The sequence below is a fragment of the Chamaea fasciata genome, unplaced genomic scaffold (assembly GCF_029207755.1).
Source record: "Chamaea fasciata isolate MVZ Bird 193981 ecotype frontalis unplaced genomic scaffold, bChaFas1.0.hap1 SCAF_22, whole genome shotgun sequence".
Classification (NCBI taxonomy): Eukaryota; Metazoa; Chordata; class Aves; order Passeriformes; family Sylviidae; genus Chamaea; species Chamaea fasciata.
Window position 1 is genome coordinate 9,586,873 of NW_027094107.1, and position 12,191 is coordinate 9,599,063.

Sequence of the window (12,191 nt, forward strand, 5' to 3'; positions counted from 1 at the left end):
GTGTACCAGCCCGACCCCACCCCTACCCCAGACCCGAAGGAGTAGCCCTAAAGACATGCCCGTTTCCCTGAGTGCAGGTACAGGCAGGAGCCCTTATGCAGGACAATGCCAGAAGGCCTGGCTGCGAGGTGCAGGGCTCTACAGAAGTTGGGTTTAGAAGGGGGGAGGTGTAGCCACACACACAGAGGCTGAGGTAAAGGACTCAAGGACTAGAGGACACACGGTGAAACTCAGGGGAACAGGCTAGGATACAAGTCAGAGTACAGGTGTAGCGGCCCTCACAGCACTGCTACCAGCACACTTCCCCTGAGAGCAGGTGCAGGCAGCAGCCCTAGTGCAGGAACACACCAGAAGCTCTGACCTGTGCAGACACTGTCAGGCTAGGGCCAGGCAGGAAGCGATAGTGGGGAGCAGGATCCAACAGGGCTGGGGATAACGGGGGTTTCCCGCCCCACCCACCCTGGGATTCCCTGTCTCTCCGCAGCCGGTGGAAGTGCTCCTGATTCCCTCTCGAGGCGGCGGTTGATAAGGCTTCGTGCCTTTTGCCACCGCAAAGAGTTCGGCTCTGTCAGCCTCTGCCCTGTCTCAGGGCCACGTTTCTTAGGGTAGGCAGGGAACAACTGTGGATGTACCTGTCCTGCGTGCGGGACAGCTCTTGGGACCCTAACGGTGCAGAGCGTCCCCGGCTGCAAGGTCTAGGGCTCTGAAGAAGCAGGGTTCAGAAGGGGGGAGGTTACAGTGATACACACAGAGGCTGAGGTAAAGGACTCAAGGACTAGAGAACACACAGTGAAAATCAGGGGTACAGCCTAGGATACAAGTCAGAGTACAGGCATCCCGGCCCTCACAGCGCTGCTGCCAACACTGTTTCCCTGAGAGCAGGTGCCGGCAGCAATCCTAACGCAAGACAAGGCCAGAAGTCCTGAGAGGTGCAGGCAGTAGCCCTAAGCTAGGGCCAGGCAGGAAGTGACAGTGGTGGGGCAGAGTCCACAGGGTTGAGGTTCACCGGGGATGTCCACCCTGCGTTCCTGTCCTGCTCTAACCGGGGATGCTCACAGCCCTAATGGAGGCCACGGTGGGTGGGCTCGGTGCCAGTAATGCCTCTAAGGCTTTGGCGCTGCGAGCGTCGGCCTCCGAGCTCAGCTGAAGCACGCACGGGGCCCGAGGACCCGGTCCTGCTTAAGAGACGGTGAGTAGCAGAGCTGCTGGGTTTTGGCTGATGTGCAGCTAAGATTATGCTTTGATATTTGGTTTTCTTTATTGTAGCTGACTAGGAGACAGCAGCCCAGTGACGGGAGGAATTTCTCTGAGGGAGAGGCAGCCTTCTTTGGCACCCGGCGTGGATTCACCTCCCCAGACATTTGAGAGATAAGTGGAGGGCTTGGAGCCACAGAGGGGATGAAAGCGGGGTACCAGGGCAGGGGTCAGCGGGAGGGATTTTTCGAGTCGGGTTTGGAGCTGGGGATGTCCCAGATGTGACCCCTTAGGCTACATGAAGGAAAAGTCTCATTTTTCATGTCAGTGCTGAGGTGTGCAGGGCAGAGCAGTCCTGGTGTGTGTTGTGTCACTTGTCTGTTGTGCACTCTGTCTGTTTGGTGTCTTGTCTTTTCCTTTAGTCCTTTCAGGGGCCTGTCAAAACCCCCGGCATCAGTCTTAGCATTTCTGATCTCTGTGCTCCTCAGCCAGGTGCCTTTGTCTCAGCTGCTCGGACACTCATCAGAATCCATCTCTCTTCACAAGCATCCAGTCCGATGCCTTTTCAGGTCTTGTTCTGAGCTGTACTGACAGCCGTGCACCGCCCTGATCCATTCCGGCGGGTTAGGTCTTGTGAGAATGCAAAGACAGGTAGAGGATTCTGACCGTAGGATTCTCGGGCATCCATCTCTGCGTCTCTTGGGATAAGTCATCCCGGTGGCATCTTGTTCCTGCAGGGTTCTCTGAGCCTGGCCAGCTCACCTTCCATCTTACCTCGGTCATCTCATTCCCAGTTCTCTGGACCCTCAGGGTCATTCTTCTTGCCCAGCGTTTTCTGTCCCTGTTGCGTCCCCTCGTTTGTCCTGTGCTGTGTCACGGGTGTTGGTGTGTGTTTGGCCCGGAGCTGCTCTGCCTTGCTGCTCAGTCTGGGTGTAGGGGTACGAGGGTAATAGTCCTGGGGGCTTGAAATTTGTGATGTGGGGTGTGGTTAGACTGTAGAGGGTATTCCTAGATTGCCACAAGATGTGTGGAGCTGTCAAGGTATCCTTCAGCACTCTGACTTTTGTCCTGACTCTGTTTCAGATGCAGAGAGATGAAATCTGTGGCAGAGCCCCCCATCCTGGGTGAGGGGGCTCCCCTGAGAAGATCGATCGCTATTCAAGGTGAGAGTCACACATTTCACATTTATTGGCACTCCAGTGCAGGCCACCTGCGTTTACAGCTTCAAACAAGTGAGTCCCTTGGTAACCCCCCTGGGCAGCAGCTGGAGCCTGCTCCGGGCTGGGCTGCGGGAGCAAACACTTGTGGCTGACACAGCTCCACACTGAGGGTACTTGGGAAAACACCTGCCTTGTCCTGGAATTTTTTTTTTTTTGAGCTTTTGACAAGGTTTTAATTATCACCTTGGGAAAAATAAATGGTAAGGACTGAAAACATGAGAGGCTGGCAGGTTATACGCACGAAAGACAACTTTTTTTTTCTTAAATATTTGTGCAGCCTACATCTTAATTTTGAGACTCTTTTTTGGTCAACTTTATTGTAAAAACCCCTTATTTTCAAGTTAGCTGCTTCAATAATGAATTTGTTTTACAAATACCCGCTAATGTCCGAAGGTTAAAGCACTAACACCAACATCCCACCTCTTTTATTTTTGCAGCAAAGTTTTATCTTTACTAAACTTGAAACTTGATGTTTTTGCAGGTAGTAAGTTAAAGAAGGTGTTTATCTGCCCATCACTGATAGTCAGGGTCATGAAGAAATTGCTCTAGTGTTCTAAAATAAATGCAGATTTTTAGGCCTCTCCCATTCTCTCTGACTAGCAGCATGTGAATTGATTTTTGATCTCCTTTCTGTTGGTGTCTGTGGGTTTTAAGCGGCATGGAGAAGGTGTCTGTGGACATGGCACCCAGGGAATGGTGCTGGGAAGGGCAGGATGGAAAGGAGCTGCTCAGGAATCCAGAGCAGCAGTGGAGTGGGAGCTGGTGCTGCTGCCTCAGTCACACCCTCCTGGACAGTCTGTGCAGTGATAATATTCCTACTTTCCTTCCTGAACCTGGGGTTGGAGGAGAACACGAGTCTTGGCATTGATGGAAAGGGGAACTCGAGGGAAAAACTGCTGTTTGTGTCCTTAGAGAGCAGTGGGAAGAGCCTGGGAGAAATCCTGGCTGGCTGAGGGATCCTTGTGTCCCCTCGGGAATAAATCCCTGCGTCTCCTCAGCCCTGCTGGTTTGCAGTAGCGTTTGTACACCTTTTGCTGCAGCTGTGGTTCTTAAGAACTGGAAGTCCAGGGATTCTGGGCGATTCCCATAAGTTCTCCTGTTTTGTAGGAGCTGCACGGTGAGGTCAGCATTCTGAGGGAGGCCCTGGCACAGCTGCCAAGGGCAAGGAACGTGGAGCATCCCGGGGCTTCTCCCGCCCGAGTTTCTCCCGGAGCGTGCTGCGTGTCGTGCCGGATGTTTAACCCGGGTTTGGGGTGTTCTCCTGCAGTCCCAGCTCTAACTGCTGCCCCCGAGCCCCGGCCTTGCTCTGTCCCAGCACTGAACCTGGCAGGTGGGTGTGCTTTTCCAGCCCTTGAATCCCACGGGCAATCCCAGATTCCCGGAGCTCCCCGAGGCACAGCCTGGCCTCCCTCCCTGGGAGCTGCATTTCAGTCTGCCTGGACCAAGGCCATCCTGTTTGAGACTTTATTCCTGTTGCTTTTCCTCTTGCAGGAAGTTGGCGAAAAGGAGAGAGCCAGTAGGAAGTGAAGCCACTGGAAGGCCTTATCCCAGTCCAAGGCTGGATGGGAGTAACTGGACCTGTTGAATTCCCACTTCCCTTTAAATCAGAGCAGAGGAAGCAGATTTTAAATCATCGTTCCATGAACTTTCACCAACTTCATGACTCTTGCAAAAGTTTTCAATGTTAGAAATTCCTGAGCTTGTTTTCCAGGCAGGCTTGGATTTGGATGTTATTCCTTCCTTTTATTTGAAGGAATAACTCTGATTTTCTCTCTGATTTTAGTAAGGGAATATTTATTTATTCCAATTTTCCATCCTAATTGGAATTTTTGTACCTTGTAGAGCACATTTCCAAGGAAATTTACCCAATTAATGTTGGTAAATCAGCAATTGTCCAGCACCATCTCCACAAAATTCTGTGAATTCCCAAGAAAACTTTGAAGTATTTATTTGCCACGATTCGTCTCTTTGTAAAGTTCAATTTACTGCATTTTTAATTACATAAATGCCATTAAAACCTGAATCCAGGCCTAGCTGCTGTTCCTTGGACACAAGGGGCTGGTTCTTTCCTACCTTGGCACATTTGGGTGTTTGTCCAAAATGAGCTTCCCACTAAAATAGAATTTGTTTCCAAGCAAAAGTGGGAATTGTCTAGAAAACCTTCTGTTCTGGGGGGCACTGGGTTTGTTTCCCTTATTGCTGCATAATTGAGGAAAGCCATGGCGCTTTTTTAGGCAGTGGCAGGAGGTGAGAGCTGCGTTTATTTAATTTTGTATTTTATTTTTTGTTATTTTTGTGCTCTTTTGTTGTGGTTTTTCATGTTGCGTTTTGTGGTTTTTCAAAGACTTTTTCTTCAGTTTTTTAATTTTTATTTTTTTTCTTTAGCTATTTATTTACTTGTTAAAACTACTTTTCGTTTTTTATTTTAATTTTTTGTTTAAATTTTTTTTCCACTTTTTTGTTACTTTGAAATTTTTTTCTTTTGGTATTTTAATTTTATTTATTATTTTCTATAGTTTTGGTTTATTTTTTCATGTTTTCTTTGTTCCTTTTTTTTTTTCCCCCATACTCTTTCTTCCCCCGGGCGCCTGGGGGTTTGGCTGTTGGCAGGAAAGATGAGAAATGACCTCCGTGCCCGCTGGACGTCCGGATGTCATAGAGAGCGCAGTTGGCAAAAGCTCTGTATTTTCTGCTCCATAAAACTCCTGAAGGGAGAAAGCTGTGACCACCGTGGTGCCCTTTTTTCCTTCCCAGCCCCGACCAGGTCTCCTCCTCCCCGTGCACAGTGTTACCAGCAGCAGCCTGCTGTCCAGGCTGTCGAGGCGTATTTCAGAGGGAGCAATAAAAACAAAGTAGACGTTTTATTTTGTAACTCTCCGACCCTGCTTGTTTATTAGCAAAGAAATCCAAAACAAAGCGAACAAAAAAAGAAAACCCCCAAAATAAAATCCCCCGCAACCCACCAAAAAAACCCCATACAGATAGAGAAAATATGCCCATATTATTTAAATAAAGATTAAAACTTTACCCCTTAGAAAACCAGGCTCATTTAATTCAAATTAATTGTGTTTCTGATGTGTTAGGTTAATGAATTCATCTAGTGTAAAATATCGTTTAAAATATAAACAAACGAATTAAAAAAATAATGAAAAAGAAAAATAACAAAAAGTATAGGATATGAAAAATAATATCAATAAAAAATACACAATATACTATTACATACTACACGTTTTATAAATATATATAATATACATAATATAAACATCTATAATGTACATAATCATATTTAAATGAAATGTATTATTTATAACATTACATAATAAATAATAAATTATTTTTATATAACTTTCTATATTTAATATATATAATAAATATAATGGTATAATAAACATAATACATGATGTATAATGTCCATAATATAAAAGATGAATTGTAATGATGAATGTAAATATCAGAATCACAAAGATAAAAAATATTGAAATAGAGCCTGAACGAAAGGCTTTTTTGGTTCGGTCTGGTTGCTGGCAGGGCTCTCGCAGGTGTGCTCGGGGGTCTTTTGGGCCATTTATTCCGGAGGCTGTTCGCCAGGGCATTCCTGGGCACGTTCGTTTATGGCTCCGCTCCGCGCCGCCGCGCGGCAGTGCTGCCACCCTGTGGGCAGAGAGCGGTAGTGCAGCTGTCCCCCGTGCCCGTCCCTCATGATCTGTGAGGCAATGCTGCCACCCTGTGGGCAAACAGCGGTACTGCAGCTGTCCCCCGTGCCCGTCCCGCCGGAGCCGTGCGGCAGTGCTGCCACCCTGTGGGCAAAGAGCGGTACTGCAGCTGTCCCCCGTGCCCGTCCCGCCGGAGCCGTGCGGCAATACTGCCACCGCGTGGGCAAAAAGCGGTACTGCAGCTGTCCCCCGTGCCCGTCCCCGACGCGCGTGGCAGCCCCGCACTGTGAGCTCGGGGGCGGCGCTGCCGCCCGCCCGCCCGCAGCTCGGGGCCGAAAGGGAGGGAAAAAGGCAAGGAGCCCGGGCGCGTGGCAGCCGGCTGCCTGCGCGCGCGACCCGGACCCCGGAGCCGTCCGGGCGCGATTTTCCGCGGCGTTTGCGGGTGTGCGGACACGGGATGGGGGCTCAACCGCGCCGCTGCCGGCGGTCCATTGAGCCAGGCGCCTGTGCCAGCAGCGGGGGGGCACCCCAGCGAGTGCCCGCACTGAAGATGACGGTTCGACCGGAAGTGGCTTCAGCCTCAACCAGTATGGCGGCGAGGAAGGGCGGAAGTCCTGGCACGCTGCTCGCAACCTATTGTAACCGAGTGCAGCCGAAAATAGCCGAGGCTTGACGAAAATCGCCGACTTTCGGCCAGCAGCCGGACTCAGCCGAGGGCAGTTCGGGGTGATCCCGGACCGGTGCCCGCCCTCCCTGTCGCTTCCTCGGCCGGCGGTTCGAAGGCGATGTCGGGGGCCGCTGTGCCCGGAGCGGGAGCACTCGCTGTCGCTGCTGGAGCCGGGCGGCGGCCGGCCCGACCAGCAGCAGCGGCTGCTTTCTGTTCACACCCAGAAAGTCATTCCTCACCCCAGTTATGCTATCACAATTACTTCATTTTTGATCTGCAGTTACAGCCACATTTCTTGAAAGCTGCCCGGAAAACCTGGCTGGGACTCAGGTAAAGAAAGGGAGACTGACCGGTAACACCCCGCGGGGCCGCCGGCAGCGGCTCGGGAGCGCCGGGCGCGGGCCCCGGCTGCGGCAGTGGCGGCCGTGAGGGCTGTGCTGACAATGGAGGAGGGCGGGAGCTGCCGCAGCGCGGTTGAAGCGGAGCGGAGAACGGCCGGTCCCGGGAGAAGCCCCGAGGACGGCGGTGGCAGCCGCGGGGGGCGGCCCCGAGCGGAGCCGGGCCGGGAGCGGGCGGCCGGGCTGCGTGGGGCGAAGGCGGTCCCGACGCGGGCACGGAGCCGGGGAGGAGCAGCGGGGCCGGCTGGGGCCGCCCGGCGGAGCCTTTCCTGGGAAGCAAAACCTGCGGTTTCTCCCACCTCGGCCCCGTGGCGAGGGGCAGCGCAGCAGAAGGGAGCAGCACCTGAGCGGGTGGGGCAGTGCTGGGGCGCAGGGAAGATGCGGCTGGGGCAGAGCTTGCAGGCTTCTTACATTTAAATGAACGTGGAAAGCTGAGAGAGAGGTAGTATAAAAGCTCTGTGGGTGCTCGGACAGGTGAGACGTGACTCAGGGGAGGGAGTCGCTTTCCTGAGCTCCTGAAGTTCCATTTGTCTCTCTCAGGAGCAGATGTGAGAAGTTTCCTGTTTGGAATTGGGCTCCAAAAGGAAGGAACCTGAAGCTGCTTCTTTTGATAAATCCATAAGCATGGGAGGCTGTATGAAGCACACTGTTTTAAGTAGCCAGTAACTTCCATGGATATTTTAACTATTAAAAATGGTGACTTTTAATTCCTCTGCACACTGATGTCCCACACAGGTTTCACTGAGGCTGTGAATTGCAATCCCGACCATCTTCCGGTTTCTGGTGCTTAGGGCTGTGGCATGTGGTGTGCAGAAAACATCCCAGGCTGTCCACCTAGGGACTGTATGGGCATTTCCACAGGTCCTCAGAGTGGGAAAAGGCCAAGAGGGTCGTAGTGGGACCTCTCTTTCTCCCAGGCCTGGGCATCCTCAAGACACCTCTAGATTGGTTTTTAAGTGTTTGTTGTTTTTTGTTTTCCAGCCCAGGACTAAGCTGGAGAAAAGGTGGAGAGTAGCAAGTGGGACTGCCATGTTAAGATCCATCCTTGGATTCCAGGTTCTCCCAATGGGTTTGTCCAAAGAAAGGAGGTGTTTGCGGTACCTGTTTGTTCACCTGTTGAGCTTGGAAGAGATGCTGAGCATGAAATTCCAGGGAAGCTGCACTTGTGTAGTGGCTGGAGTGAGAAGCATCTTGCCTGTCTTTCCCCACTGGTGTGCTGTGGTCATTTCCTCTCTGGGTCCTTGTTTCCCTCTTTGTCTCTGTATCCCTCTGTCCTTGCCATGTGTTTGGCACTCTCTCTTTTTCTCCATCTTTCTCCACGCCTCGTGTTCATGCTTATTCTCTGTGGCTTTGTGGTGCTCCCCGTGCCACTGTTTCCCATGGGATCCTTGTGTCCTGTTTGCTGTCCCTGTTCTTTTTTAATCCCTCTCCGTCGTGCGGCCCATCAGTGTACAGAGGCTGACTGGAGGGAGGTTCTTGTGCTGCAGGTTCCGTTCAGGAGGCTGGTGTGGTTCAGCAAGCCCACAGTTTGAATTGCCCCCTCCATGTGGTCCAGCCAGCTGTGCCCAGTGCCCATCCTGGAGTGCCTTTTCTGTCAGCTCACGCGCCATCGTGCTGGAGACTGTCAGGCAGGTGCTGGGGTGGACGAGGGGAGGGCAGGGGGCTGAGGTGCTGTTGTTGGGCAGGGCTTGCTCTTTCACCCACACCGAGTGGTGGCCAGGCTCAGCTGAGCACAGCAACTGGTGTTGGAGAGATGATGCCTGTCTCGTCTGTCTGAGCTGCCCCAAAGGCCGAGGACAGGGCTGAGGCTCTGGTGGTTTGGCTGTACGAGGCCCATGGCAGCACAGTCACCGCCCGGCTCCAGGCCTCCCTCCCCGTTACGGAGGCGATGCTGTGAGTCCCTGCAGAAGGGCTGGGTCCGTGTGGCGGTGGAGATCAGTCCCTTCAGCCCTGTGCTTTGTCCCCCAGCTGTGACCTCCTGGAGCGTCTGGCTGTGTGGGGCCACCTGCTGCTGGAGCCACAGGGCCTGAGGCTTTCCTTTGCAGCCTTCGTGTGCTCTCTGACCTCCTGGTCCTCCTGCAGCCACCCAGGCCAACACTGTGAGCTCAAATCACAGACTGAGCTGTTCCCCATCCCGAGCGTTGTGCAAGGCAGCAGTTCCAGGGAACAGCAGTGTCCCCATGTCCTGCACCCAAGTGTTGCAGAGACGCGCTTGAACAACCCTGCTCCTCAGGGAAGGAGGACAGCTGCCCACTGCCCAGCCAGGGTAGGTGGTCTTGAGCGAGTTCTGAGTTCTTTAAGTGTGGACAAAGGTGCAGAAAGGCTGGTGTGCACAAGTTCTGCTCCAGCCATAGAGGTGTGGGGAGCAGCAGCTTCCACAGTGACTCCTGTGTTGCAGCCTTCATCTTGCCTAGCAGTGAGTGTAGAAACACACTCTACTCCCTTCCTTCTCCCTCTGCCTGTCCCTTGCACCACCCTTGCAGAAGAGGAAACACAAAAAAATCAAGAGGATTATGTAAAAACAAGCTGGAGCCTGTTTTTTTAACTTGTTTCCAGGTAACTGCACTGACCTTCCTCCTCCCAGGGGCTTTGTTGTAGTTGCTCTTTTAGTGTCTGCCTCTGAGCAGTATCTCACTCCTGGGACTGGGGAGGCTGAGCTTACCTTTATTTTTTGGGGATGAGGTGGAGGGGAAGTCTGCTTCAGCCCCTGTGGGGAAGAGACTGGGCACAGGGATTTATCCTTCCCATGAAAAGGCACGCACGGTGATTTCTACACAAAATACTTTATTAGTCAACTAAAAGCAGTGGATCAGCAGCCGGAAAGGGAAGAGGGAGAGGAAAGAGTCAGAGTCCAGCACAGCATATGGTTTTCACCCTTTTCCCCTGAAATGCCTGTGGCCGGCCATAAAAAGCCCCACCACCAGGCTCAGCTTCTCCCTCCCACACTGGCAGGGTGCAACAGTAGCAAAGAAGCGTGAGGACAGGTACAGGGCAGCTCCGTCTGTGGCCAGGCCCTGCCTGAGCTCCTCTTGGCCCCTTAAATGTCCCTCAGGAGGTGGCAGCAGGTGACACTCACATGGCAGGGGCTGCACCTGGAGAAGGAAGAGGGAAATGAGGAGTCAGAGGGCATATCTGGCTCTGCCCCATGGGCTGTGGGAGAGCTCCCCACAGCCCCCACAGGGACTGCCAGTCTCACCTTTGGCCCTGCGAGCAGATGTCCAGCAGCTTCTTCTGACACTTGGAGGCACCTCAGGCAAGGCTGGAGCAGCAGTCACTTTCCTCCTCCCACGAGCACGTCCCTTCCTTGGCCCTTCAGCTACTGGCGATTGAAGGAGACACAGGAAGACTGATTCAGTGATCAGAATTTGATTTCACTGAGGTTTTCCAAAAGCTTGTATACCATTTCAGGAAGGTTAATAGTTTCTACTACAATAATTAGGTTAAAAGATCATACAAACAGCTCATGCATTTTACAGCATCTTTTTCGTAGGGGGTTGATTGAATCTCTCCTCTTCCCATAAACAGGTTTAATCCCATCTTCTGTAATCTCAAAGTTCTGTTTGTTCCTGCCATGGCATCCTGGTTATCAAACCAAGCCTGCAAATGAATGGTGAGCGGTCTGGGGCAGATGGAGGGAATGGCAGGGCTGTTTCAGAACTGCAGAGAGAGGACGGAGATGTGGGGGAGCTGCTGGTATTGCAGCATCCCTTCCAGCATCCCCTTCCCAGCGTGCCTCCCACAGCACCTTCCCCTGCAGAATCCTCCCTGCTGCCACCCCTCCGGGCGCCTCACCTGCCAGCAGCACCTGGAACTTGTTGGCCGAGAGCATTGCAGGGACAGCTGTCATTTTCTCACACTCTGTCCCCCACACTGAAGGTCAGGTGCACCACGGGCTCATTGACCTCCTGCAACTCGCTGGAGCTGAGGGTGTAATCCACGTGCCAGCACACTGAGCCCAGCTGGGTCAGTACGGTGGGGAGTGGGATGGTGTCAGCACCCCGGTTCACTCCAGCATGGTGATTTACACTGACCCCCACACTCCTGTTAAGACCCAACACCCCGCTCACACCTCAGGCTGCAGGCACTGAGCCAGTCCTGGAAGGGGCTCTGCTTCTCCTCAAAGGAATGGCACAAGGCGCTGGCATGCTCTGCTCTTGAGGGGAGACAAGAGAAGAACCCCTCTGCTCACACCAGACCTGAAGCTGCCAAACTCCACCAAAGCACCTGGGGAGGCCCCAGGGACTGATGGACAGAAGGGAGGTGACAGAGGACAGCACAGCAGCCAGCCTGCCCTCCATCTGGATGTGAAGGCAAGGCTGGGAACTGTCAGCAACATCCCAGCACGCCTGAGGAACCTTTGGGCAGTCCCAGCTGCTGCAGGTCACCTGACAGAGACTCACCATCTACCCAGTGCTTGGCCGCGCTGGAGAGGATGAAGCCGAGGACAGCAATGGTCGCCTTCAAATCCCCCGACTCTGCAGACGGGAGGGGGGGTGAGCTCTGTCACCTTGGAAAGGCATCCCCAAACACACTGCTGCCCATGCCTGGAGCATGGCTCCATCAGGGGATCGTGGTAAGGACAGCAGTGCTCACCTAACTTTGCATCTAAGGGCAGCTTCGGGATCTTGTCATACTGTGGGAGAGCAGAGCACCACGGTAAACACCAGCTAACACACTCACTATCAGTGTTAACACTAACAATTCTTACCTAAATATTAATACTAATAACATATGCATAATATACGCATATTATTACTACTAGAAGAGGCCGGTAGTGTTCTTAACGCTGAGGCTTGCATGAAGAACACGAGATTAAATAATGTTGCTGATTATGCCATTGTAGTGTTGAAGCGCTTGACCCCCCCCTGCGGTGAGCAGCGGGCCCGCAGCAGGCGGGGGGCGGGCACTTGAGTATCTTGGCCAGGGTGCTGATCCTCCCAGCGCTGATCTCGGCCAGCACCCAGTCGGGGCGGCCCAGGTCCCCGCAGAAGCGGAACCGCTGCGGGGAAAGAGGCGCCCACAGCCGGCAGCGGGCTCTGCACGCGCCCCCGCTCCCCGC

At 53.0% G+C, this 12,191-nt stretch overlaps 2 long non-coding RNA genes across 3 annotated transcripts; one reads left to right on the top strand and one right to left on the bottom strand.

Moving 5' to 3' along the window:
- The first annotated feature begins 1,980 nt into the window (after window positions 1–1,980).
- On the top strand, window positions 1,981–5,139 carry LOC136300279 (uncharacterized). Its single transcript, XR_010723654.1, has 3 exons — window positions 1,981–2,357; window positions 3,522–3,744; window positions 3,906–5,139. It is a non-coding gene; the product is annotated as an uncharacterized lncRNA (long non-coding RNA).
- Window positions 5,140–10,009: 4,870 nt separating this feature from the next.
- On the bottom strand, window positions 10,010–11,172 carry LOC136300313 (uncharacterized). Of its 2 annotated transcripts, XR_010723662.1 has the most exons (4): window positions 10,925–11,172; window positions 10,591–10,729; window positions 10,329–10,451; window positions 10,010–10,224 (listed from the first exon to the last, which is right to left on the bottom strand). It is a non-coding gene; the product is annotated as an uncharacterized lncRNA (long non-coding RNA). The 2 variants fall into 2 exon arrangements; XR_010723661.1 differs by lacking the exon at window positions 10,925–11,172 and having other exon boundaries at window positions 10,587–10,673.
- Between the last annotated feature and the right edge of the window lie 1,019 nt (window positions 11,173–12,191).